Source organism: Sturnira hondurensis, unplaced genomic scaffold (genome assembly GCF_014824575.4).
Source record: "Sturnira hondurensis isolate 20B ecotype Veracruz unplaced genomic scaffold, ASM1482457v3 Scaffold0023357, whole genome shotgun sequence".
Taxonomy (NCBI): domain Eukaryota; kingdom Metazoa; phylum Chordata; class Mammalia; order Chiroptera; family Phyllostomidae; genus Sturnira; species Sturnira hondurensis.
The window spans coordinates 4,355,655-4,377,061 of NW_028095988.1; the positions used below are offsets into that span (position 1 = coordinate 4,355,655).

Below are 21,407 nucleotides of genomic sequence, written 5' to 3' on the forward strand. Positions count from 1 at the left end.
GACAGCCCAATTTAGAAATAGGCAAGGACCTGTCTAGACATTTCTCAAAAAAAAATTTAAATGGTCAAAGAGCACACACAAAAAATTGCTCAATGTTATTAGTCATTAAGGATATACAAATGAAAACCACAATGAGTACCACTTGATACCCACTATGAAGACTATACATTTTGTTTTAAAAAAAGGGAAATAACAAGTATTGACAAGGATATGGAAAACTGGAGCCCTCATACATTGTTAATAGAAATGTAAAATGGTGCAGCTACTGTGGAAAACAGTTTGGCAGTTGCTGAATACATCCAACACAGAACTACCATATCCCCAGCAATTACACTAAGTACTTAGCCAAAAGAATTAAGGACAGGTATCCAAACAAAAACTTGTACACAGATGTTCATAACAGAACTATTCACAATAGCTAAAAAAAAAAAATCAGAAGCAACTCATTAATCTATCAACTGATAAGTTCATAAAATGCGGTATATATATATATACAATTGAATATTACTCAGCTATAAAAATGAATGAAGTGCTGACATATGCCACAACATAGATGAACTTCAAAAACATGCTAAGTAGTTTCAAAGATGGTGGCGAGGTAGGTGGAAGCAGAGCCCAATCCCCCCTGAGCACAGGTGGAACACCTAGCCGATTTTCTGAGGAACAGAGTGAACAGCTAACAAAATCCCAGCTCAAATGAAGTTTGGAGGCCAATACTACATAAGGACATTGAAAAACAGGCATAAGGAGATTGTGTTGGGAAGGTCCCTGCGACCTGTAGGAGGACCAAGGCTGCTGGGGCACCTGGCCTGGCGCCTGCCACAGGGTCCCTAGAAGAGAGTCAGACCAGCAGTTCCCTCCCCTACCAGAGAGGGCAGAGAGGCAGGCACCAGGAGAGACCTGGATGCTTGAAGTGGCTGAGAGGAATAAAGATGAAGTGGGTAATACATACAGGGAGTGTTCACCCACTGGGACTGTGGACACCAGCCAGATCAGTACCAGAGAAACTAGGGAGCCAGGTGACACATGGAGAAGAGGGAAGAGCTGGGCCATGTCAGACCCTGACCCAGATAGCCTCTGGTCTGGTTAGAAAGTTGGGCTGGATGAAAAGCTGGGGGTCTGTTAAGAACGGCAGGCTTAAAGAAGAGGATTTTACTTAAAAAAAAAAAAAGAAAGAAAGAAAGAAAGAAAAAGCTCTCAGTTACTGTTTAAGGAACTCTCCCACAGCAGCTGGCTCTCGCCATGATTGCCTGGTTGTGCGCCTGGCTTGTGAAAAGGAAGGAGGAGGTGACCCACAAGGGCTGTTCAGAGGAGAGCAGCAGGCTTAGGGAATTAGCAATCCCCAGAAACATTTAACTCAGTGGGAGAGCTGAACTACACTAAACAGACTTTGAAGTTGCACAGCATCTAGACCAGCAAAGAGGGAGAAGGCTGTATGGGAGTTACCTCTAATTAGTGCACCTCACGGACCACACAGCTGGTGGATTAAAAGTGCCACCCTGGTGCAGATGGACAGTGGGGGCCCTGCAGTGCAAGGAGGACTTGGGCTGGAGGCTGGGCAAACTGTGAAGGTTGTGGCCCAGACCTAGCCCCATCCTCCCAAAAACACTGGAAGGGAAAAAAGCGAAGCCCAACGCCCCTCAGCCTGCAGCATCCAGGACGACCAGAACTTGCTTGGAGGGTTTAAAGTCAGCAGGAGCCTTTTTTTCCCCCAAGTGAGACAGTAAGACATGGTACTGTGAAAGGTCCAAAGACAGACCCAAAGAGGGAACACAAGGCTAACCCCAACAACTGAAAAACTGAGGCAAATTTCACTTTGCTATTCCAGAGAACTTGCACGTTAATGTTCATTTGTATCATTATTATTTTTTCATTATTTTACTTCTTTTATTTTATTAGTATTTTTAAATTTCTCTTCTCTGTTTAGTTTCCTTTGTTTAATTGCATTGTTTGACTGGTTTTCCTTGTTCTCTCTTTCATACTGTATTTTAATTTTCCTTCTTCAACTTCACTCCTGTACAAATATCACACTACTCTTGGTCATGTACTTTCTGTTTTTGTTATCCAGATCATATATTTGGTGTTATATTATTGTTGTTCCAGTATTATTGTAAATAATTATTCCATATAGTTGTAAATACTACACAGCACCCCTCCCTGATCTCAGTACATTTCACTATCTTCTGGAGCTTTATTACTGTTGTGGTTACCTCTATTCTCTCACATACTATGCCTATTTTCTATCCTTTACTCTCATAATCTGACCTCCCACAGGAGCTCTGTTTTCTGGATTAAGCACACAATCCTGCTCCTGTCTAATAAGAGTCTTACCTAGTTTTCACCTTTTAGAAAAAGTGGTTAGTTGGATGAAATGTCACAGTTAATGCTATATTTATCCAAAGGATCTCCTATCTCTCCTCTACATGTTGGTGGTTTAAATCCCATAGAATACTCTCCCACTATCTTAATTCATTTTTGCCTTCCCCTTGTAGCTCATCACATATAAGATTAGGTGGGAGCTGTGAACACAAATATACATGCTGGAAGAGAGAACCCACCAACAAAGGAACCACCAACAGGTAAAAACCCAAGTACAACAAGAGAGCCCACACAAACAAAAGAAAGGGCAACCCTAGAGCATCCTGACAAGGAGATCAAAGAGACCACAGCACTGAATCCCACAGACTTCCTACCAGAGAAGTTCACCTTACAAAGACAACTAGCAAGGTAGAACATCAGGAAGCAGAGAAACAAACAAAAAGAGTCACCTAAAATGGGGAGACAAAAAAGCAACATGCAATCAAAAGGAATGGAAGACTCTGCACTAAAAGAGCTAAATGAAATGGAGGTAAGCAAACTATCAGACATAGAATTCAAAATAATGGTTATAAGGATGTTCAAGGAATGCACAGACAACCATAAGGAACTGAGTGAGAACCACAACAGTATGGAAAAGGAACTAGAAACCATAAACAAAAACCAGGAAGAAATGAAAAATACAATTTCTGGGAAAAAAAAACAAACTATAAGGAATTACAAACAGGCTGGATGATGCAGAGGATCAAATTAGTGAGCTGGAAGGCAAGCAGAAAGAAATATCCAGGTAGAGCAACTATATGAAAAAAGACTAAAAAAATATGAAGAGAGCTTAAGGGAACTCCAAGATAACATGAAGCACAACAACATTCAAATCATAGGAATACCAGAAAGGGAAGAAAAGGAACAAGGGACAGAAACCTTGTTTGAAAAAATAATGACAGAAAACTTTCCAAACTTGGAAGGGAAAACCATGCAAGTGTAGGAGGCACAGAGAGTCCCAATCAACATGAACCCCAAGAGGCCTACTGCAAGACACATCATAAATAAAATGCCAAGTTTTAAGGACAAAGTGAGCATCTGAAAAGAAGCAAGGGAGAAACAAAATGTAACATACAAAGGGGCTCCAATAAGTCTGGCAGCTGGTTTCTGAACAGAAACACTCCAATCCAGGAGAGAATGGCAAGAAAAATTTCAAGTAATGAAAAACAAAGGCCTGCAACGAAGACTACCTACCCAGCTAACAGGTTAAAAGGAACTTGAGAATCTTCCCTGTTGATATTGAGTTGTGACCTCAATTGGAAGAGTGAAATACAGTGCTATCTCCCAGGGAGAACTGGCCATTCTCCCCAGGAGACTAGTAATTTTGATCTTTAACTGTTCCTTTTGGGATAGTTGGCCCAACTCCCAGAGGGACTGGTTGGTTAGTCAAGTCACACAAGGCCCTTGGCACACAGCCACTTTTGTCTAAAACATATTAAACCATAGCTCCCAAAGTGAGACTTTGGAATCTCAGCCAAGGGAAGGATGCTTCACTCAGAACTTTTCCCTGTTGGACCCTGAATGCTGTCTCTGGGATTCCCTAGCCTCTGTTTTCAGGAGTTGGTGATTTTCCCTCTGGTGATGTATGCTCTTCATTCTTGCTTTCTCTTTGCTCTCGCTAAATAAAGTGCTTAGCCGTTGACCTTTGATTTGGGGTCTTTATTGTCTGTGAACCTCCAAATTAAGTGGCCACGATCTCATATGTGCACCTTATGGCACACCAGCAAGGTTCTCAATTAAAATGGTTGGTGAAATAAGGAGTTTCCTAGACAAAAAAAGATGGAAAGAATAAAACCAGCACTACAAGATATGCTAAAGGGACAGCCACAAGAAGAATAAGGAAAAGAGTGAGACAGGAGCACAGGTACAAAGGGGGAAAAATGAATAAATACCTACCATTAATAACCTTAAACCTATTGGATTAAATGTTCCAATCAAAAGACTTAGGGTACTGGAATGGATAAGAAAACATGACCTACACACATACCACCTATAAGAGACCCACCTTAGAAAAAAAGACCTGCAGAGACTGAAAGTAGAGAGTTGGAAGAAAATATTCCGAGCAAATGGACAGGAATAAAAAAGACAGGGTAGCAATACTCATATGAGACAAATGAGACTTCAAAATACGGGCCATAAAATAAGACCCAGAGTGACATTTCATAACACTCAAGGGAAGAATCCATCAAGAAGACATAGAAATGATAAACATATATGTACCCACATAGGAGCAAATATATGTATTTGTATATATAAGGAAAATCTTGGGGGACTTCAGGAAGGATATTGACAGCAACACAATTATACTAGAAGACTGTAACACCCCACTGTCAAAAATAGGTAGATCTTCCCAACAAAATATCAACAAAGGTATTGTGGCATTGAACAATGTCCTAGATCAAATGGACTTTATTGATATATATAGAACCTTTCATCCCAAAGAAGCAAAATACACATTCTTTTCAAATGCACATGGAACATTTGCAAAGATAGAGAACTGGATAGCATACAAAACAAGCCTCAATAAATTCAAGAATACTGAAATCGTATCAAGCATTTTTTCTGAAACTAGAAACCAGCATCAAGGAGATGTTGGAGAAAACTCAAAAACACTCAAACTCATGGAGATTGAATAGCATCCTATTAATGAATGGGTCAAGAAAGAGATCAAGGAAGAAATCAAAAAGTTTCTGGAAACAAATGAAAATGAACTCACAACAACCGAAAACTTATGGGACACAACAAAGGCAGTCCTGAGAGGGAAATTCATAGCAGTCCAGGCCTACCTAAAAAAAATACAAACACTTCAAATAAATAACCTAACTCTACACCTGCAAGAAATTGAAGAATTGCAACAAAGATAGCCCAGAGCAAGTAGAAGGAAGGAGATAACCAAGATCAGAGCAGAATTAAATGACATAGAGACTAAAACATAATTCTAAGGATCAATAAATTCAGGACCTGGTGTTTTGAAAAGAGAAACAGAATCGACAAGCCTTTAAGACAGCTCATCAAGAAAAAGAGAGAGAGGACCCAAACAAACACAATCAGAAATGAAAGATGAGAGATTATAACTGATACTACAGAAATACAAAGAACTGTAAGAAATTACTACAAAGAACTATATGCCAAGAAATTTGAACACAAAATTTCTAGAAAAATATAATCTTCCAAAACTGAATGAAGAAGAAGCAAAAAGCCTGAACAGACCAATAACAGCAGACGAAACTGAAGCAGTAGTCAAAAAACTCCCAGAACACAAAAGCCCTGGACCAGTATGTTCCACAGGAGACTTTTACAAAACATTTAAGGAAGAGCTGACTCCTATTCTTCACAGACTATTCCAAAATATCCAAGAAGAGGGAGGACTCCTAAACTCCTTTCACGAAGGCAGCATCATCCTAATCACAAAACCAGATAAAGATACACACACACAAAAAACTACATGGGAGGAAATTTCAGGGGAAAAGGTGAAGAAGGTTCACAGGAACAAGTAAAAAGGACACATGGACCAAAACTAAGGGTGATGGAAATGGGAGGGAGGTGGGGAGCACTGGGGGGGGGGAGTAAGATAGGATGGGAGTAAAAGACAGAAAACTGTACTTGAACAATTAAAATAAATAAATTTTTTAAAAAAGAAAACTACAAGCCAATATCACTGATCAACACAGATACTAAAATTCTCAACAAAATACTGGCCAACTGCATCCAGTAATACATTAAAAAGATCATATACCATGATCAAGAGGGATTCATCCTAGAGATACAAGGATGGTACAATATTCACCAATCAAGAAACATAATACATCACATACACAGAAGGAAAGACAAAAATCACATGATCATATCAAAAGATGTGGAAAAAGCATTTCATAAGGTATAGCACCCATTTATAACAAAAGCTCTCAGCAAAGTGGGAATAGAGAGAGCATTCCTCAACCTAGGCCATGAAGGAGAGACCTACAGCCAACATCATACTCAATGGGCAAAAACTATAAGCTTTCCCAGTAAGAACAGAAACAAGACAAGGATGTCCACTTCACCGCTTCTATCCAATGTAGTACTGGAAGTCCTAACCACAGCAGAAAAGAAATAAAAGGCATCCAAATTAGAAAGGAAGAAGCAAAACTGTCATTATTTGCAGATGACATGATAGTATACATAGAAAACCCTATATACTCCACCAAAAAACTACTTGACCTAATAAATGAATTTGGCAAAACAGCAGGATACAAAGTCGATATTCAGAAATTGAAGGCATTCTTGTACACCAACAATGAAATATCAGAAACAAAAATCAGGGAAAAAAAATCCCATTTGCTATAGCAACAAGAAAAATAAAGTACCTAGGAATAAACCTAACCAAGGAGGTAAAAGACCTAATACTCGGAAAACTATACAACATTAAAGAAAGAAATTAAGGAATACACAAGCAAATGGAAGGAGGTACCATATTCATGGATTGGAAGAATTAACATCATCAAAATGTCCATACTACCCAAAACAATTTATAGATTCAACATAATCCCTATTAAAGTACCAATGGCATATTTCACAGATATAGAACAAGCATTACAAAAATTTATATGGAACCATAAATGACTCCACATAGCCACAGCAATTTTGAAAAAGAAGAATAAAGTAGGAGGGATCACAATGCCTGATATCAAACTGTATTGCAAAGACACTGTAATCAAATAGCTTAGTATTGGTATAACAACAGACACATGGGCCAATGGAACAGAATAGAGGGCCAAGAGATAAATCCAAGTCTCTAAGGTGAATTAATATTTGACAAAGTGGGCAGAAGCATAAAATTGAGTAAAAACAGCCTCTTCAACAAATGATGTTGGGAGATCTGGACATCCACATGCGAAAAAATGAAACTCAATCACCAACTCATTCCATACATAAAAATAAATTCAAGGTGAATAAAAGACTTAAATATAAGCTGTGACACAATAAAAGTCCTAGAGGAGAACATAGGCAGGGAAAACTCAGATATTCCATGCAGCAATATTTTCATGGACATGTCCCCAGGGCAGGGACATAAAAGAATAAACAAATGGGATGTCATCAAAATATAAAGCTTCTTCATGACTAAACAAAACAGCAGTGAAATGAAAAAGGAATCAACTGTATGGGGAAATATATTTGCCAATGATATCTTGGACAAGGGTTTGATCTCCAAAATACATAAAGAACTCACATGACTCCATTCCTGGGAGACAAACAATCCAATTAAAACATGGGCAAAGGACTTGAACAGACACTTCTTCAAAGAGGACTTACAGAGTGCCTAGAGACACATGAAAGGATGCTCAGCATCAATAGTCATCAGAGGTGCAAATTTAAACCACAATGAGATACCACTTTACACTGGTCAAAATGGCCATCATAAACAAATCAAGAAACAATAAGGAATCTCGAGGTTATAGAGAAATGGAAACCCCAGGACACTGTTGGTGGGAATATACCTGGTGCAGCCACTGTGAAAAACATTATGGAATTTCCTCACACAACTAAAATGGAACTGCCTTTTGAGCTGGCAATTTCAGTGCTGAAATTATACCCTAAGACTCCCGAACATCAATTCCAAAGAACTTATGCACCCCAATGTTCATAGCAGCACAATTTACAATAGCCAAATGCTGGAAGCAACCTAAGTGCCCATCAGTAAATGAATGGACCAAAAAATTATGGTACATTTACACGATGGAATACTATGCAGCAGAAAGTATAGGAGACTGTTCTGCATAGGCCCAGACACGACTCACGCCCACAGATAGGTTCTCCAGAGGGGAATCAGGCCTGCACTGTACCTACACTGCTATGAGACTTGCTTTTGCTAAAACTCCCTCACCCTGAATTGAGGCAGAAAACATTTACTGCGTATCTTTAAAGTAACTTCCTAAAGTCTGTGCTAAACCTCCCCAGTATGGAGTGTAACCCGTTCACTTTTCCCTTTGCATTTGCAAATATCCTTCTGTGATGTGATTAGCAGCATCCTCTCCTTTGTCTTCTGTAAAAGGTAACCACCTAAAGCAAACCTGTGCACAGTAAATGAGGACCATCATGTAATGTGCCCAGAATAGCAATAAAAGCTTGTCAAGGCAAGGGGTGTGGCTTTTTCTCCCCTTGAGAGAGAAGCTGTGCCATCCCTTTTCCTCCACAGGACTTAGTAGTCCATGTGAATTTGTCATGTCTCATCCACAGTGTGGCGGACCCCATGAGCCAGGGTCTACGTCAGCTGGCACCCAGGAACAAGGACCCAGGGCTACAAGCTGTTGTAGTGGACAACACACCAACTTGGTTGGAATATGCACACATCAGCCTAGGTAAGGGCTGAGGACACCAAGTGCTTTTCGGTTAGGTCATAAGGTGTGTTGGATTTCACAAGAAAAGGATTTTCTTCCTAGGTTGCTTTCTCTTGCAACTGCTTTGCAACTGTACCTTTTTCAGTAAGCAGGAGCCTTGCTCTCTCTTCCAAGTATTTGCCACAACCTTGCAGGCATGGGTCAAGCAGTTAAGACCCACAAGACACACTGTAAAAACACCCACAAGCCCATCCCTGTGGCGCAATTCCCAACTAGGTCTAGGTTTGGGAGAAAGAGCAAAGATTTTCCCTTTAGTCAGCTTTCATAACATCAACTAGTTATAGGACAATTTACAAGTATCTCAGCAAATTCTTTCTTTTAAGCTGCCTCTTGTAGTCCCTGCAGTTTTGCCTTTTCCCTCTGTCCGCCTGCATAAGGATTTAAAGGTGGAGAAAAAGCAAAATTGAGACTAGTTTTGTAATCACTGTGCTTGCGGCAGGAGGAATTTCAGAAAAAGGTTCTTTTATTTGTTAAAATATTTATTTATAGGTTTCTGTGAATCCTTAACCATGGGGAATGGGCTCTCTAAGGAAAAGAGCAATATTTTAAGCTAGTTAAGCAGCATTGTAGGGCTGCTGAATGTCTCCCTGATAAGGGATTTTTAGACTGAGTTATTTAGGAAAAAGTTGGATAGAGGTTGAAATAACACCAGGTGGTGTGAGGTAAGACTCTAGGTTAGTGTCTCACTCCCTCCTTTAGAGGATTTAATTTGAAAATACTAGTTTGCTTGAATTTTGTTTTTGTTTTGAAAGGAACAACTCGGTCTCAAAATATTTTATTAAACCTCTGGTAAATAGAATAAAATCTCTAATGTTGTTACACCATAAGGATTCTACTCAGAAAGAATTTAAATTGATTGTTTAAAGAAGGAAAAAGATCTCACTTCCCTCAGACAGTAAAAAGAGCAGGAAGAAAAACAATGAGAAAAATGTGTCTTTTAACCACTCTGAATCCTCCTTCTGAAGGCCCAGGTACTGCTCAGTCCTATGAATGAGCTGTGCCAAGTTTACTATCGTTCCTTTCTTTTCCAGCCTCCCTAAAGTTGTCAAAGGCACTAGATAATGAGATAGCTCACTTTGGAGCACACTCAAGGAAGGCAGTAATCAATAAGAACAACAAAAAAGAAATGTATTTGTCAGTGGAGAAAAAACTTTCTGAAAGTTATGAATTTGTTCATAAATTTGTCAATCTAAAGCATGGTATAATTGGGATGGGGGGTATGACGCATTAAAGAAATATTAAGAATTCTCCTTGTTTATGCTGGAGCCACGACCCTTTATTGCAAAAATGAAATATAGGTGTACTGTCTCTCAGGGAGAACTAGCCCTTCTCCATGGAAGACTAAGCACTATTTTTTTTTAGGTCAGTAACTGTAAACACTGATCGTTTCCTTAGGGAAGAACTGGCTATTCTCCTGAAAAGAACCGTTAGTAAATCAAGTCAAAAAAGGCCTTTGGCACGTAACCATTTTTGTCTAAAACATACTTAGGCAGAGCACCCTCACCCCCATCTTTCCTACTTTCCTTGAAAACTCTGAACCTAGGAGCTACCAGGTTCTGAGAATAACAGGGCAATTAACTTGCTGCTCAAACTCATTGCAGCTTGAAGAAATAGCCAGGCATTCCAAAAACAATTTAATATTCCTCACTTCCAAGCTAAGCAAATTATTAAAGAATGTTCTGATTGCCAAGCCCTTAGCTAGGCACCCACATCTACAGGAGTTAATCCTTAAGGACTAGGTTCTCAAATAATTTGGCAAACAGATGTCACTCATTACGTTCCCTTTAGAAAATTCAAATACATTCATATTTCTACTGATACTTACTTTGGTGCCCTACATGCATCTGCTTTAACAGGAGAATCTGCTAAAAATACACAAGCCCATTGGCTTGAGGCCTTAGTCATTTAGGACAGCCTCAGCAAATTAAAACTAATAATGGCCCTGGATACCTTGTACATTCTACTCAGGTCTTCCTTCAGCATTGGAATATCCAACATAAAACAGGAATATCTTACAATCCAACCCATCGGGCAACTGTAGAATGGGCTCATCATACTTTTCAAAATCTTAAAAACAGAAAAAAGGGGAGCCATGAGTCCTCCCCCCAAAATTTGATTATGTTAGTCATGTGTACATATATTTTCTAAATTGTGATGAATCACTCTGTACTCCAATTGAGAAACATGTTCAGAAGAAAGTGCCAAAGTCATCCTATCCTCAGGTTTTATACAGAGATTCACTGGGAGATGGCTCTTGGCAGGGCCCTATAGATCTAACTTGGAGAAGAGGGTATGTGTGTGTTTCCATTCCTACTGGTCCTGTCTGGCTTCCAGCTAAAAGAGTAAAGCTTTATCATGAGCAGGACAAACACCAAGCTCCACTACCTGGAGCCAAGAACAGATCGACTGACAGACCAGATGGCCCAGCTGACCCTGAATAACAGAAGAAAAACAGACACCCACACCATCACTCACAGGCTTGGGTCCACCAACAGAGGAGGATGGGGACTGCCTCAACGACAGAGACTGAGGCTCAAGTGCCTCCAGCAGAGGGCAACAACCCCTTAGTGCCCTGTAATGTACTTTTTAGGCATGTCCCCACCACATGGGAGAATATCAAGGCTCTTAATGCTTGAGCAAAGTACTTACCAAACAAAGTGTTCCAGACCCTCCACAATAATCTACAACGGCTGAACGCTAAAAACTGGTTCAGTGGACTGAATGTATGAGTTTGGGTCATGCCAGCCCTTGGATGCCTCCTTGTCTTAATCCTTATTTGTGCTTTATGATATATATAGAGGTTGTTTTTTTGAGATGGCATTTGGGAACAGCAAATAGTAGGTTTCACAGGCTTAACAACTTTAACTGTGTTCACAAACAAAAAAGAGGGAGGGAGACTAAATGTTGGGAACTGCCCTACCTGGTTTCAGAAGCTGTAACCCCCCCACCCGACCCCCAACCATGGCTAAGGCTGAATGAGAGACCTTGGGACTCTAAGCCACTAAGGTGATGAAGCTTATCTCCCTGACTGGAGCACCACCTCTGCCTACTTTACTTCACCCTGCCTGGCCCCCAGTGCATGATTGGTTAGCCAATGACGGGTAAAATTCCTCAAGGGAGAGATGACCTAAGACAGGCACAATCATGAAGGGGCCCTCAGGGAAGGACCTGGGGGACTATAGAAAAAGGGGGTGATGGACCCTTACCCCTCGGCTTTGAAATAGCCCGAGTCCTCACTCTGTCTGCAAAAAGTCTCCTAATCTCTTGGCTGCCTTTCTTCCCCTGCTTGACCTAAGCCTGAAACAATGACAGAGGGTGGTGCAGCCCTGTGCTGCAAAAGGCGGGTTCCCCACGGTGATCAGTCTTAAGAAAGAATGCATAAAATCCTGTGAAATCTACTTTGCTAATACCCTCAATTTAAATGATAAGGGTCCAAGCCTGAAATGAGTTTGTTTCCCAAAGCCTTGTAGCCCTTTAGCTATCTGACTCAAAATAGGCCCTCAGAGTTCTCTGAATGTTATCTATTTGATCATTACTGCCTGACAATGATGGATGGGCCTAACCTGAGAATGTGGGTCTTTGGAACTGCTGGTTCCTTACTGATACTGATTATAATAATGCTCTGTGTGCTTTGACATATTTGCAAATTATTTTTCCAGGGTCCTGTGAGAGACCAGCAAATAGCAAGCTTTATGGGATCTGTAACAATCCACACAGGACCCACGTCCACAGATAGGTTCTCCAGAGGAGAATCAGGCCTGCACTGCACCTACACTATGAGACTTGCTTTTGCTAAAACTTCCTCACCCCGAATTGAGGCAGCAAACGTTTACTGCATATCTTTAAAGTAACTTCCTAAAGTTTGTGCTAAACCTCTCCAGTATGGAGTGTAACCCTTTCAACCACTTTTCCCTTTGCATTTGCAAATATCCTTCTGTGATGTGATTAGCAGCATCCTCTCCTTTGTCTTCTGTAAAAGGTAACCACCTAAAGCAAACCTGTGCAAAAAGCACAAGTTAAAAAGAGCAAACATCAGAACCAGACATGGCAGGGATGGTAGAATTCTATAAAACAAGGAATATGAAACAACTCTGATTACTATGCTAAAGGCTCTAATGGAAAAAGTAGCAAGTATACAACAACAGATGGGCAATACAAGCAGAGTTGGAAATCCTACAATAGCACCAAAAGTAAATGTTAGAGAGCTCAAAACCACTGTGATAGAAATGAAGAATGTAGTAATTGGAATGTACTAGTTCCATTCCAATTACTAGTTTACTACTAATAAACTGGGTAAAGTGCTACTGAGTTCAAAGATGTCTTAATAGAAACTTTAAAAAACTGAAAAGTAAAGAGTAAAAAAGTAAAATCAGAGCATGGTGGGAGAATTACAGAAGGTGGAATACAAATATTTTGGGAATGCCAGAAAGAAATGAATAGAAGAAATATTTCAAGCAAGCCCTGGCTGGCGTAGCTCAGTGGATTGAGCGCGGGCCTGCGAACCAGAGGATCGCGGTTCGATTCCCAGTCAGGGCACATGCCTGGGTTGCAGGCCGGTTCCTTGCAGGCTAACTACCAGCAGGGGTCGCACAAAAGGCAACCATACATTGATGTTTCTCTCCCTCTCTCCTTCCCCTCTAAAGATAAATAAATAAATAAAATCTTTTAAAAATAAAAAAAAGAAATATTTCAAGCAATAATAAATTGATTTTAGACACCAAACCCCATATCCAGAAAGTTCAGAGAACAGCAAGCAAGATAAAGGTCCCCGAACTACACCTAGGAATATCATTTCAAATTATGGAAAATCAAAGATAAAAATAAAAATCCTATAAGAAGCTGGGGGACGGGGAGCCAGGGGAAACACTTACTTATAGAGGAACAAAGGTAGGAATGACATACAACTTCACAGAAACCATGCGAGAAACAAGAGTGAGTGAAATATTTAGTGCTAAGAGAGAAAAAAACCAACCTAGAACTCTGTATCTTGTGAAATTATCCTTCAAAAGTGAAGAAGAAATACTTTTTCAGATGAAAATTGAGGAAACTTGTTGCCAATAGACCTGCCTTACAAGAAATTTTACAAGAAGTTCTTGAAAAAGAAGGAAAATAACGTAGGTCAGAAATTCAGATCTGCATAAAGGAAGGAAGACCATCACATAAGGAATAAGTAAAGATAAAATAAAACCTTTTATTTTTCTTATTCAAACTGATCTCCAGAAAACAATTTGTTAAAAATAACAAAAGCAACAATAAATTTTATTACTTACTAGTTGTGAATGTATACTGCATTCTAAGGCAACCACTAAAAATGTTTTCAAAAAAAAGAACAAGAGAAAGAGAAATACCCTAAGAGAAAAAATGAAATCATATAAATTGCTCAATTAAAATCACAAAAGGCAGCCCCAAACAGTGTGGCTCAGTTGGTTGGGCATTCTCCCATAAAGCAAAAGGTTGCTAGTTCAATTCTCAGTCAGGGCATATGTCTAGGTTGTGGGTTCAGTCCCCAGTTGGGGCACGTACAACAGGCAACCAATAGATGTTTCTCTTTCACATCGATGTTTGTCTCCCTCTCCTTCCCCCTCTAAAAAAATTAAAATTAAAATAAAAAAGATCAAGAAAGGCAGACAAAAGTACAACAAAAGAACAGGGCAACAAGTAGAAAACAGCAGCAAATATGGTAGATATAATTCCAACTATATCAATTGTCATTTTGATGTCAATGGTCTAATGTACCAAGTAAGAGACCAATTTATCAGAGTAGATAAAAAAATCAGAAAATACCTATGAGAAACCTATGTTACCTAGGTAACCTATGTTACCTATGAGAAACCACTTTAAAGATAGACTTACATTTAAAAGTAAACAGGTAGAGAAAAACATACCATGCTAATGCTAATCTAAAGAAAGCAGGAAAAGCCGTATTAATTTCAGACAGAACAGACTTCAAAGTAAGAAAACTTATCTGAAATAAGGGCATTACATAATGATGGGGGGGGGGGGGTCAATGCTCCAAGAATGCATAACAATACTTAAGGTGTATGTGCCTATCAAGAGTGTGTTATGTGAGGCAAAAACTGGAAGAACTGCAAACAGAAACAAACAAATCACAGTTGGAAACTTCAACACTTCTTCATCAGAAATGGATAAATCCATTCCATTTAAAGCTATGTAAAGTGAAATAAAGTTAAATGTACAGGGAACCAACAGTGAAGGGAAGGAAACCAGGGCTCAAGTCAACAGTTTGGAGCAGAAGGAAGAAACAAACATTCAACTAGAACAGAATGTATAAACAAGAATTCAGCCCTGGCTGGTGTGGTTCAGTGGATTGAGCACGGGCCTATGAAGCAAAGGGTTGCTGGTTCGATTCCCAGTTAGGGCGCATGCCTGGGTTGCGGGCCGGGTCCCCAGTGGGGGACACATGTGAGGCAGCCACATACTGATGTTTCTCTCCCACTCTCCTTCCCTTCCCCTCTATCTAAAGATAAATAAATAAAATATTTTTTAAAAAGAATTCAAAAAAATGAGAGGCTGAGGAACCTCTGGGACAACTTTAAATGTTCCAACATCTGAATCATAGGGGTTGCTAGAAGGACAAAGGAAGAGCAAGACATTGAAAACTGACCTGAAAAAATAATGGAGAACTTCCCTAATCTGGCAAAGGAAATAGACTTCTGGGAAGTCCAGGAAGCTCAGAGAGTCCCAAAGAATTTGGACCCAAGGAGGAACACACCAAGGCACATCATAATTACACTACCCAAAATTAAAATGAAGGAGAGAATTCTAGCAGCAGGAAGAGATAAGGGGACAGTCACCTACAAAGGAGCTCCCATCAGACTATCAGCTGATTTCTCAAAAGAGAACTTACAGGCAAGAAGGGACTGGAAAGAAGTACTACAAGTCATGAAAGGCAAGGAGCTCCATCCAAGATTACTCTATCCAGCAAAGCTTTCATTCAGAATGGAAGGGAAGATAAAGTGCTTCTCAGATAAGGTCAAGTTAAAGGAGTTCATCATCACCAAGCCCTTATATGAAATGTTAAAAGGACTTATTTAAGAAAAAGAAGATCAAAAATATGAACAGTAAAATGACAACAAACTCACAACTATCAACAAATGAACCTAAAAAAAACGAAAACTAACTAAGCAAACAATTAGAACAGGAACAGAATCACAGAAATGAAGATTATATGGAGGGTTATAAGCAGGGAACAGGATAGGGGAGAACAGGAGAAAAGGTAACAGGGAATAAGAATCATAAATGGTAGGTACAAAATAGACATGGGGAGGTTAAGAATATAGTATGGGAAATGGAGAAGCCAAAGAACTTACATGTACAACCTATAGACATAAACCAAGGTGGGGAAATACTGGTGGGAGTGGGGGGTACAGGGCAGAGGGAAATAAAGGGGATAAAAAAAATGGGACAACTGTAATAGCATAATCAATAAAATATACTTTTAAAAAGATGTAAAACCAGAAATTAATAAATCCAACAGGCAAATAATCATTAATGATGTAGCTGAATTCATCATCAACTAACTGGATATAATAGACTACTGCATTCAACAACAGGAGAATATACATTTTTCTCAAACTTACATGTAATATTCACCTTGACAGACCACATTCTGGACCACAAAACAGACCTTAACAAATTTAAAAGAATAGAAATCATACACTGTCTATTCTTAGTCTACAAGGGAATTAAACTAGAAATCAATAACAGAAAGGTAACCAGAAAAATCCCCAAATGCATGGATATTAAACAACACACTTTTAAATAACACAAAGATCAAAGAAGAAATCTCAAGAGAAAATACACGGCATTTTGAACTAAATGTGAATTAAAACACAACATATCAAAATTTGGGGGATGCTGTGAAAGCAGTGCTCAGAGGGAAACATAGGGCGCTGAATGCATATATTTAAAAAGATCCAACTATATTATATTCTGGAAAAGGCAAAACAATAGAGACAGTAAAAAGATCAGCATTATTATAATACTTGCAGGAGAGGCATGAATAGGTGGAGCACAGAAGAATTTAGACAAGTAAAAATACTCTGTATGATGCCTTAATGATGGATACAAATCATTACCAGTACATATTTGTTCAAACCCAATGAATACACAACACCAAGAGTGAACCATAATTTAAACTATGAACTTTGAGTGATTATCATGTGTCAGTGTATGTTCATCTAGGGTAAGAAATATACCATTCTAGTGGGAGATACTGATAATGAGAGAGTGAGTACATATGTAGGGGTAGTATACATTGGAAATCTCTATTATCTTCTTCTCAATTTTCTTGTGAACCTAGCATTACTCTTAAAAATAGTCCAAACAACTTAAAATGGAAAAGTAGTCTTAACAACAGAAAAGGAAAAGTAATAAAGTTTTAAATTTATGCTGACTTACTTTATAACTAGTCCTCAGGAAACATGTTCCCCACCCTCTTCTTCTGTACATTGGCTCCCTATTCCCACTATTCATCTATCTTACTGATTCCACTGTCTTCTTAGCACATAAAAATTTTGTAGCTTGGTTCCCAATAGTCTTTTTGTATCCCAATTCCAAATTTAAGAGAAATAATGTGAATGATATGGTCCACATAGGGTATTCAGCTCTGATGTAAATACCTGGTACTACTTAGGCTGAAGGTGGTATGTTGAATGGAAGCATCCTTAGATCAATCCCTACCCATTGGTCCTTAGAATGATTTCCCTACATGTTTCCCTAAAGAAAAGTTTGTAGGTAAAGTCAGGTAACAGACTTAACTATTAAAACTAAAAAGGCAAACCTGTTTTTCAATTCCTCAATATTTTCTTAACTTAGAATTGATGCAAAAATGAACATTCATGTAGAAATGAGGCTAATTTTCTAGTATAAAGTTAAATTTAAAATTATGTTTAAAACATATATTATTCCTGTAATTAAAAGAAAACTACACTAGAAGGAAATTAAACACAAAAAATAATTTAACTTACTAAATTCTTTGGCGCCTCAATTTCTTCATCTTAATATGGAGATAAAATAGCTGTAAGGAGTAGTGTAAACATACATGTAAAGGATTTGGAGTTACATGAATGTTAGCAAATATTGCTCTTCATTTTTCCCCACTTGAAATGGCTTCTGAGCCAATAATTTCAATACTTATTGTTTCATAGTTGTAAAATTTATAAACCAGAGATTTAGTAAATCTCTCTACTAAACTACACAGAATTATATTCTCTTAGCATTAACAAGACACAATGTTTACTTGTTAAAATAACAAGCACTCTGAACATAAACAGTTTCAGAGTATAAGGCCCCACTGTTTTGCATCAAGATATTGCAGATATTAGGACAAAGAGGACAAGAGCTCTCGGTCTAGGGTTATAACGTTTACAACTAAATGGCATAGTGGAAGCACTACTCCTGGAAAATCTAGGAAGCTATTTGAAACTCACTGGGTAAAATTTTAAGGGGAAACGAAAACAGTCAGTGGCTAAGTATGCATAAAGATGATGGAGAATAGATTTGAGGAAATGTAGTATGGATAAAACATCACAGGTTGGAAAAGGGTGGTGAAATATTATGAAGATGATGTTTGGAAAGAGAGGTTGGAACCAGATTGAGAAGGGCTTTGTAAAAAACAGCCAAGGAATTTTAATTTTATATGTAGGCAATGGGAAATCAACAGAAATTTTTATGGAGCAACATTTAGGAGAGGCTACGGAAAGGGGCAGGGAGCATTACTTAAAAAAAAACACGCATAAACTTTCTAATTAAATCTAGTTTCTGACTCCAGTTCAAATACATTATTAGTTGTGTGAAAACAAATTACTGAACCTCTCTTAGCCTCGGTTTTATGTGAAAGGACATATCAAGCTTATGAGTGAAGACTGAGATAAAGTATGTAATGTGGTTTGTACAATGCTTAGTAACTCAACAGGAGTATGTATCATTTACTATGTGCCACACACTATTCTAAGATGTGTGTATGTATTGACTCATTCGATTCTCACAATAATCCTACAAGGCAGTATTATTTACCCCCCTTATACACTTGAGGGAATTAAAGCACAAAAATGTTAAATAGCTTTCTTAGGGTCACACAGCTACTAAGTGGTAGAGATGGAACTGGTTCCAGTTTCATGCCCTTAACTAATATATTATAAAGTCTCTTTAGCAAAGATCAAGTCAGTGTTTTTGAACACTGGCCAAAGCTTTTCATTTTCTAGTTAAATTTAGAATTAATAAACACAGATTCCTCAACCCCATCCTCCAGACCTATCCTGATATTTGAAGTGCAGGAATCAGCACTTAACAAACCCTTCATGGTAATGTACACAAAATAAAATATGAAAATCAATGATTTAGGTAGAGCAAAAACTCAAATGAAGAGAGTCCAAGTAAGGAAAAGTAACAATAAATTGTAGACATTTATCTTTAAAAAATTTACCATTTGCCCTGGCTGGTGTGGCTCGGTGGATTGAGTGCAGGCCTGCAAGCCTCAGGATCGTGGTTTGATTCCCAGTCAGGACACATGCCTAGGTTGCAGGCCAGTTCCCTGCAGGCCAGTTCCCAGCAGGGGACGCACTAGAGGCAACCATACACCGATGTTTCTCTCCCTCTCTCCTTCCCCTCTAAAGATAAATAAAATCTTAAAAAAAAATTTACCATTTGCTGGTGGCTTACACAAAATGAGCAGAATAGCTAGCTGCCTGTAGTCCCTAGGGAAGTATAGCTAATGTGTTTGCTACAGCCTTACACAAAATGTTTAAATTTCAATGAACATAAACACTGAATATTTAAATCTATTTTTCCCAATTAATAATGAACAAAAATTAATCAGCAGAGATGGGAGAGTGGGAGTAGCCAGCACTGGATGAAGGAATGTCTATTGAGTATTACTGAGTCCTACTTTTACAGAGCTATTATACACTTATATGGTATGATTTCCTAGTGTTAAAATCTTTAAAAAACCAAAAATACGTGTTTCTCTAAGGCGAGACAAAATTAGTTTGACAGTTTTGAATAAAGTGAGATATAAAATTTCTATGCATTTAAAATACTCATTTATAATTTACATTTAGGGTACACATTTAAAGTATTCCAAAAGGCATGACTTTGCTACCAGGTTAGATAAATTTTGAAATTTTAGACACTTAATCATTAAAAATAAATAAACAAAAACACACACAATCCTCCCCCCCCCAAAGAAATCCCATACTGTTCATAGGAAGAGAGTATTTCCAAAACGACTCCACAGTTACTCAGCCAATGAATAAAGGGAGTGAGAAGCAGATCTGTGGAACCTTACCTATTGTTAGCAAACTGAGACCCTGGTGAATCGACGCTACTACTAAAGTAAGTTTAAAGGGGCAAGAGTCTCGGCTTTTTGCGGGACACGAAAAATGCCAGGAATGAAAGAAAAACATCCGGGCTTTAAATACAAAGGATACTCAGATTTCAGTTTAAATCCCTACCAGGCATTTCAAAGACTGTCACTTCCCTGAGGTCCAGAATAATAAAGGCTACTGCGGGCACTCCTCTTGGGAGGAACTCGAAGCTACCTAGAGCACCTCTTCATTCCAAACCTGTCCCCAACCTTCCATTTTAAATAAAGGCAGATTCTCCAACCTGTGGTAACGCTTTAGCAATTAGATATAACTACTGTGGAAGCTTCAGGGTTCGAATCGAACGGCGGAAATGCTAAACTGTGATTGCCAGAATGTCAGAAATTGAACAAGGCTTAATCTCGGGGCTGTGGGGGTCTCTGGTTCCTCCACACCATCAGAACTGACTTGCGTACGCCGACCGTCAGGAGCGCTGGCCCGGGAAAAGCTCCACAGCGCCCTGACTGCTGAAAGTCCCCACACCCGGTCCCGCCACCGACAAACCTCAAGGCTGTCCGAGGCGTCCGCTACACTCTTCCGCCTCCCTATCCCACGAGACGGTTCGGCTTCTCTCTCTGGAACTCGGCTTCTCTCTCTGGAACTCGGCTTCTCTCTCTGGAACACTCTGTGGCTTCTGGTTCCCCTGCCACTCTTCAAAGCGCGGGGAAGAAGTTCCCGAAAGGCCGTGTCAATTTTCAGTTCTCGCGCTGCAACAACCGCGACATCCTCAACCAACGGCCTGCGAGATTCAAAATCTCCACTTCCTTCCGTAACCCGGAAGAAGAGCTGAGCCCCGCCCCTGAGGGGCAGGACTGGGGCGACGCGGGAATTGGGAAGGACAGGGCTCACGACACGTTTCTCGCTTCGTGGTACTGCTGTCCAGGCAGTGTCCACGTCGCGTTAGTTTCGTTTGTCTCGCCCCCTACTTTGATCCATAGTGAAGTCGGGGTTCAGGGTTGGTGTTTCTGTCCGGTAACTCTTGGGAGGGCCCTATTTTTTCTGAAAAGGACAGAGATGTTCTGAAGTTTCAGTAAATTCAAGGAATGGAGAGAATTAAAGCAGTAATGGAGCCTAGATGTTTTTATTCCTCCCTTTACCCTGGCTAAACGACAGCAACAGCACAGAGTAAAAAACAAACGTAGTAATGGGTTTGTAATTAGTCCCCAAATTTAGTAATGGGTTTCTCTGGGCCTCCTTAGTCCTGTCCCGGCAGAGACAGGACTTTTACCCTTTTCCATTCCCGTTTGAGGAAGATAAAAAATCAAGTACAGTTCCGCCAAAAATTGAA

The 21,407-nt window shown here is 39.3% G+C and overlaps 1 protein-coding gene across 1 annotated transcript in view; it reads right to left on the reverse strand.

Moving 5' to 3' along the window:
• Positions 1–20,857, reverse strand: part of G2E3 (G2/M-phase specific E3 ubiquitin protein ligase) — an 81,082-nt gene extending 60,225 nt beyond the window's left edge. The window contains exon 1 of the mRNA XM_037037521.1: positions 20,624–20,857. The gene's annotated coding sequence lies outside the window, so the exon portion shown is untranslated. The remainder of the gene's footprint in view (positions 1–20,623) is intronic.
• Between the last annotated feature and the right edge of the window lie 550 nt (positions 20,858–21,407).